This window comes from Octodon degus, unplaced genomic scaffold (genome assembly GCF_000260255.1).
Source record: "Octodon degus isolate 3935 unplaced genomic scaffold, OctDeg1.0 scaffold00115, whole genome shotgun sequence".
NCBI classification, from domain to species: domain Eukaryota; kingdom Metazoa; phylum Chordata; class Mammalia; order Rodentia; family Octodontidae; genus Octodon; species Octodon degus.
Genome location: NW_004524691.1, coordinates 7,954,322 through 7,960,719, shown reverse-complemented (window position 1 = coordinate 7,960,719; position 6,398 = coordinate 7,954,322). Strand labels below are relative to the sequence as shown.

The window sequence follows — 6,398 nt, the reverse complement described above, 5'->3', positions numbered from 1 at the left end:
CACAGGACCTTGCCTTCCAGGGCCTACCTGCCCACATGTTCTTCCAAGTGTGGCTTCAAGCCATTTACCCAAACAAATCTCATAATGTATTCATTTTAAATTTTGGAACATGAGAGTTGTGGTTCCCTCTGAACAAATGAAAAACACTGGGTGTCCTGCCCCACCTTCCCACCCACTGGCCCAAAAGTCCCCGCAGAGAAGGCATTTCCACTGTTCTGAAACCCAAAATAAATAGAAAGAGCATCAAGTGTGAATGGTACGATGGCGTGGAGCAGGCCCAAAAACCCGTCAGGCAGAGGTCACTGTGTGGGACAGTTTCAAGGTGTCATTTGAGTGAGGACGTGCTGCCGTGGTGGAGCTGGAGTGGTGCCACCTGCCACAACTTGTCCAGGAAGTTGTCCAAAGCTGGCCCTTGTGCTTGTGGGTCTCCACCACCACCTGGCTTGGGTGGCTGCTATTATCAAAGGGGTCACCGGGCAGGATCTGCCAGTGGTCGAACACATACTGGAGGAAGGCCTGACCACCCGTGTTGGACCACAGGTCGGCAGTGAGGCCCGAAGGACTCATTGATGGGCAGGTAGGCCTTAACCACGAACATAGGGGTGCCAGCCACCTGGGACTCCTTGAAGACATGGCCTCGCTTCCTGTTCAGGACATCATAGATCCCCCAACCACTTGTTCTGGACACTGGATCTCCGCAAGGTAGATGAGCTCCATGAGGCACAGCTGTGCTGTCAGCATGCTGGCTTATAGGCAGCACCATGCGTGGGGATGATCTGACCACCCCCACGGTGGATGACGTCGGCATGCAGGGTCACGTCATGGACATCAAAGCACACTCCATGCATATTTTCCTCACATAGCACCCCCTCCTTGGTGGCCCACTGGAAGCTGGCCACCACACTATCCTTGATCTCACTGACATACTGCAGCCCCTTGGTGATGTTGGTGAGGATGTTGGGACCAGTGCCATCAGGGCCAAAGCACCAGATCTTGTGGTCCTCTGCCACGTCCCACTCATATTTCTCAGCCAGGTAGCAGGCATGCTGCTTTAGCTCCTGGTGGGCAGACATCTCACCTTTGTCAATGTCCTCAGGCAGGCAATCCGGGAAGGGTCATGCCTTCATGTACAGGAGGTTGTGCTTGTTGGGGGACTTGAAGAGGCACATCAGGTTCGACTCATCACTCACTGTCTCCCAGTATGAGACCACAGGGTCCGATTTCTTGATGGGGATGCAGGTGTGGTCCTCCTCCAAGTCCTTGAGGCAGATCTCCAGGTGCAGCTCTCCAGTGCCCGTGATGATGTGCTCTCCCGACTCCTCAATGATGCATTGCACCATGGGGTGGGACTTGGCGAGCCGCTTCAGCCCGTCCACTAGCTTGGGAAGGTCAGCCAGATTCTTGGCCTCCACAGCCACTCTGACCACAGGGCTGAAGCTGAAATTCATCACACGCATGCTGTGGGCATGCTCAAAGGTGGTGATGGTGCCAGTCTTCACTAGGAACTGGTCCACACCCACCAGTCCCACAATGTTCCCACAGTGTACGTCCTCAGTGAGCTCCACATAATGGCCCATTATCAGGATGGTCCTCTGAATGGGCTTCAGGTAGAGGTCCTCCTTCTTCCCAGGGGTGTAGTTAGGGCCCATAATCAGGACCTTTAAGCTGATGGACACCAGCCCTGAGAAGACGCGTCTGTTTTGGAAATGTACATCATTTGGGGACCTTTAGGGTCACAGCTTTTAATGCCCATGGGGGCCTCATCATCTAGGAGCCCCTCATATAGCAGCTCACAGCAGTACTTCTGTGTTGTGACAGGCAATGGCAAGTGGATCATGATCATCTGTAGCAGTGCATCCCCGGCTGGCAGCCAGCGGCGCCTCACAGCCTTGAGCAGTGGCTTGCCCTTTTTGTCTTTGTCCTCGCTGTCCAGCTTAATGTCCAGCTCCTCAATCAGCTTTGCCATCTCCTTTTTCTTGAAGTTCATGATTGCATCAAACACCTTGAAGATGGGGTCCAGGATGAGCTGACAGAAAGTACGAGGCAGCTTCTTTCCATCAGGACTGGTGGCTGACTTGCTAAACTTGCTGTTGGATGGATCGAAGTACCGGTCATCCCACAGCTTCTTCATCATGTTTTCCACCTTCTTGGCCCACTTAGCAGGCTCCAGCTGGCCCTCCCCCTTGGCAGTGAACTTGGCCACGTACATCTCTGTGAACTGCTTCAGGGTGAAGGCCCAGCCATGCAGGCCTGACCCAAAGCCCACAGTACCAAGGACAGGGTCATTCATGGTGTTGCCCATGGGGCTGCTCTCGCCCTCGCCATAGGTGAAGATGATGATGTTGACGTTCTCCACTATGCCCTGGAAGGTCTGGTACAGCTCCTCAGGCTCCAGCTGTAGCTCTAGTAGGGCACGGTCCATCTTTATCATCATGAGTACAGTCTTGATGCGCTCAGTGACAGCCTCCTGCAGCACTGTCTCTGCACACACATCTGACACACAGTCCACCACCACTAAGATGCCATCAGTGATATGTAGGGCAACTGTCACCTCTGAGGAGAAGTCCATATGCCAAGGAGAGTCAATGAGGTTGATGAGGAAGCCAGAGCCATCCTTGCTCTGCTTGATAAAGTTCAAGTCATTCTCAGAAAGTTCATAGAAGAGGGAGATAGCGGTTGACTTGGTGATACAGTGCTTTTGCTCACCCTTCCGGGTGTCAGTGAAGCTGGTCTCACCAGTGCGATTGGATGTGATGATGCTAGCTTTGCACACCAGGGAATCCATCAGCGTGGACTTGCCGTGGTACATGTGGGTGATGACAGACATGTTGCAAATGTTGGCCTTCTTGTCTGTGATGGCCTGGATCTGGTCTACAGTGAAGTACACCATGGTGGCAGATGTTGCTGGATTCTCCCAGACAGATCTGACTGAACTGAGCTATGCCAAGGATGGCTGTGATGATGGCAGAAGAGCCCTGGCTTCATTCTTTTCTATCAGCTATACAGCAGTCTCCAAAGTACCACTGCCATATGACAGTGCATCACCTTCTTGAAAAGTGAAACCAATTCATGATACAGCCAGACAACATGCTCTGGCACCCAGATAGGTTGTTCAGCATTCTGTGTTCAACATAAGCACAACTTTGACCCCAACTTAGTTTTTTTTTTCTTTTACCTGATTGAATTATCTTTTTGTTGTTGTAATTTTAGCCTTAGTATAATTAAAAAATTTAATAGTACATACTGCCAAACGAGGTCTATTATGAGGTCTATTATGAGGATTGATTCCCCATTTTGTTTTTGAAATTTAATTTTGAGCATACATGAGCTTGTTTAACAATTTTTAGGACTTTAGGGTTATGAGGAATGTCCTTCATAATGGAAATATGAAAGGTTTTACAAAACATTTAGAAAGCAGTACTTGTATATGCTGGGCCATTGTCAGTCTTAAGTGCCCATGGACAGCGAAAATACTAAAGGCATCTAAGAAATGAGCAATGACATATTTAGCTGCCTCACCAGTGTAGGTAGAAGCAAAAATAAACCCTGAGGAAGTGTCCACTGAAACAAGAATCCAGCAAAAATAGCCAAACTCAGAAATGTGAGCGACATCCATCTGCCAGAAATGGTGTGTTACTCTCGGGGATTGACCCCCATAGAAAGTGAGAGAAGATGTATTATGCATGAGGAACATTGTTTAACAATGTTGAGCCTGTTCTTTGGCTAAATGGAACTGTTTGTGTAAGGCAGAAGCATTTTGATGACAGCTGGCATAGAAGGCAGGATCCTGTTGAATGGTATCAGAGGTAATAATAGTGACAGCAGCCAGAACTCTGTCTATAGCAGCATTTTCCTCAGTGAGAGGCCCTGACAACTGGGAATGGGAATGTAAATGACCATTAAAACGGGGAATCCTGCAAGGCCCATATGACAGCTTGTAATTTAGTCTTTTGTGCAAAAGAGACAGCCAGATCCTATATTCTGAAAGAGGAGGTCAATATATAACTTCCCCTACTTGAAGATAATCCATCCATGAAAACAGAGATTCCTCCTGCTATGGGAACTAAATTTATTTTTGTTGAAAGACAAAGACTATCAATAATACCAGGAAAGTTAGCCAATGTAGATTACGAAGAAGATGAAAATTTTCATAATTACTGTTGTTGAACCAAAGGAAAGGAACCAATGAGAATTTGTGCCTCACAACCAAAGCACTAAACAGCATGCATTCACCCATGTGCACTCAGTTCTGCCACAGCATCATAAAAAGGACTAATAGTTTTTTGTGGAGCATGTGGCATGTATAGCCACTGTAAAGGGCCTTGAGACTGCCAAAGAACTTCAGTGAGCATATGCTGAGATGGGAAAATAATATAAAGCATTGACAGAGATGGATCAACTCCAGAGAATTGAGCATTAGAGAGCCAGGTGAACTATATCTAAGGCAGATTTAGTGTCTGGGGTAAGTGCTGTTGGAGAGGTGGGGGCCAGATCCCCATTGAGAATGTCAAAGAGAGGGCCTAAATCATGAGTTGTTAGCTTAAGAGCTGGGCATATCAAATAATAACAAGTGAAGTCTGAAAATCAGTTAGGGTTGCAAGATGAATAACCTGGATCTGAATAGTGTGTGGCACAATGTGTCTTAGTTTAGTTATATAAGGCAACCCAGATTTGTAAAATGTACCCTAGTTTGCATCTTTTGGGGGGCCTGCCATTGCCTAAATGAATCAGAATGGTTATACATTATGATAATGCTAAATTTAAGTGACTGCTTAAGTCTCAACAGAAGTACTGTTCTCAGATGGTACTTCAAACTTTTATACCTGCTTGTAAAAAAACAAAAACTTTTCTATACCAAATAATAATCAGAACTGCCCTCCTCCACATAAAAACAAAAACAAACACATGCAAAGAAAAAATTTAACACAACTATAAATGATTCAACTAAAAAAAAGCAATAAAACAGGCAGTCTTTATATGAATCAAGAGAACACCAAGGACTATAAAAACTTTTAAAATCAACAACATATCCTGTATATGAGGTCAAAAAGAAATCTGTAATTAAATCAAGACAGTTTTTATTAGCTGTATAATCTAAAAAAAGGATGAAAATTTGGACTATAACTCTAAACCACAAAAGTCATCACTGAAATTCACAATTCTTGAGGCAAGGGGCAAAGTTTCTAATTATGGGAAATGTTTTCTTTAATCTTTTTAAATATTTCCACCAATGTAAATCCTACTAAATATGAATTTTTCATGTAATGAATAAGGTAAGCAGATGGATGAGCCTGAGGGACTGGCAAAATGACTTCAGCCACAAACTCTTGACACAGGGTCAGACTATTTGCTGTGTCCTGTGGCAAACAACACTGCTGGAGGCAGCTCATAGGGACCTGATGATTAATAGAGGGTACACTAAAGGCAAGCCACTTTTTATCTTGAGAATGGAGAGGTTAGTTTAAAAAAAAAGTCTTTTAAATCAATCACCTTAAGGTAAAACAATAAAGGCTTCTTTTTCTATTATGAGAATTGGGCATTCTAAGTGTTATTGGCGAATTCTAGGTGTCCGCCATCATCTGTTTATTGATCAGTGTATGAGCCGTTGTAAGCTTCTCCTGAGTGAGGGGTCATTGATCAACCCAAACAAGGTCATCAGATATTCAGAATTGCCCTCCTCCACATAAAAACAAAAACAAACACAAGCAAAGAAAAAATTTAAGACAACTATAAATGATTCAACTAAAAAAAAAAAAGGCAATAAAACAGGCAGTCCTTATAGGAATCTTGAACAGCATCCATTGGGTCAGAGAAGAAATGAAAGCCCCTCCTGAAAATATGAGGATGAGTAACCTATACCAAAATAGTCTTGTTATAGAAAAACTGGAAGAGGTGCTTTCCCTCCCTGTTTTCACCAAGCCCTTGAATAGGAAGGAAACCTTATTGCAACATCTATCAAGTCACCAAAGAGTTAAGACTATCCCACAGTGCCCCCATATCCTGTAATATGTCAGGATCTCATACATTGAGTGGTATGTGGGGGAGGACTTGAGATGAGAAATATCCAGAATGGCCTTCTGCATCCCTCCAGGTTAGTAACTTAGTGCTTCTTCTAGGGCAAGAAACATTGCCTACCCCTATAGATCTGTAGTGGCCACATTCAGACACCATGCTGTAGGCCAAAGACCTTGGATGATGACTGAAATATGCACTCTTGTGTCTAAAAGACCTTTGAATGTTTTTCATTTAGTAATCAATTCCAGCTCAGGATGATCTTGCTTGATCTGTTGAACCCAATAGGTGTCAGAAGACCCAAAACCCTTGGGTCCTCTTTCCTTAGTTATGGATTTCCCAGTTGTTGTCAAAGAATGATCAACTGAGTGATATGGGAGTCTGGG

The 6,398-nt window shown here is 45.1% G+C and overlaps 1 pseudogene across 1 annotated transcript; it reads right to left on the bottom strand.

Moving 5' to 3' along the window:
* Positions 1–325: 325 nt before the first annotated feature.
* LOC101561048 lies at positions 326–2,890 on the bottom strand (annotated as a pseudogene). Its single transcript, XR_192723.1, has one exon. The product of XR_192723.1 is annotated as an elongation factor 2 pseudogene (transcript).
* Between the last annotated feature and the right edge of the window lie 3,508 nt (positions 2,891–6,398).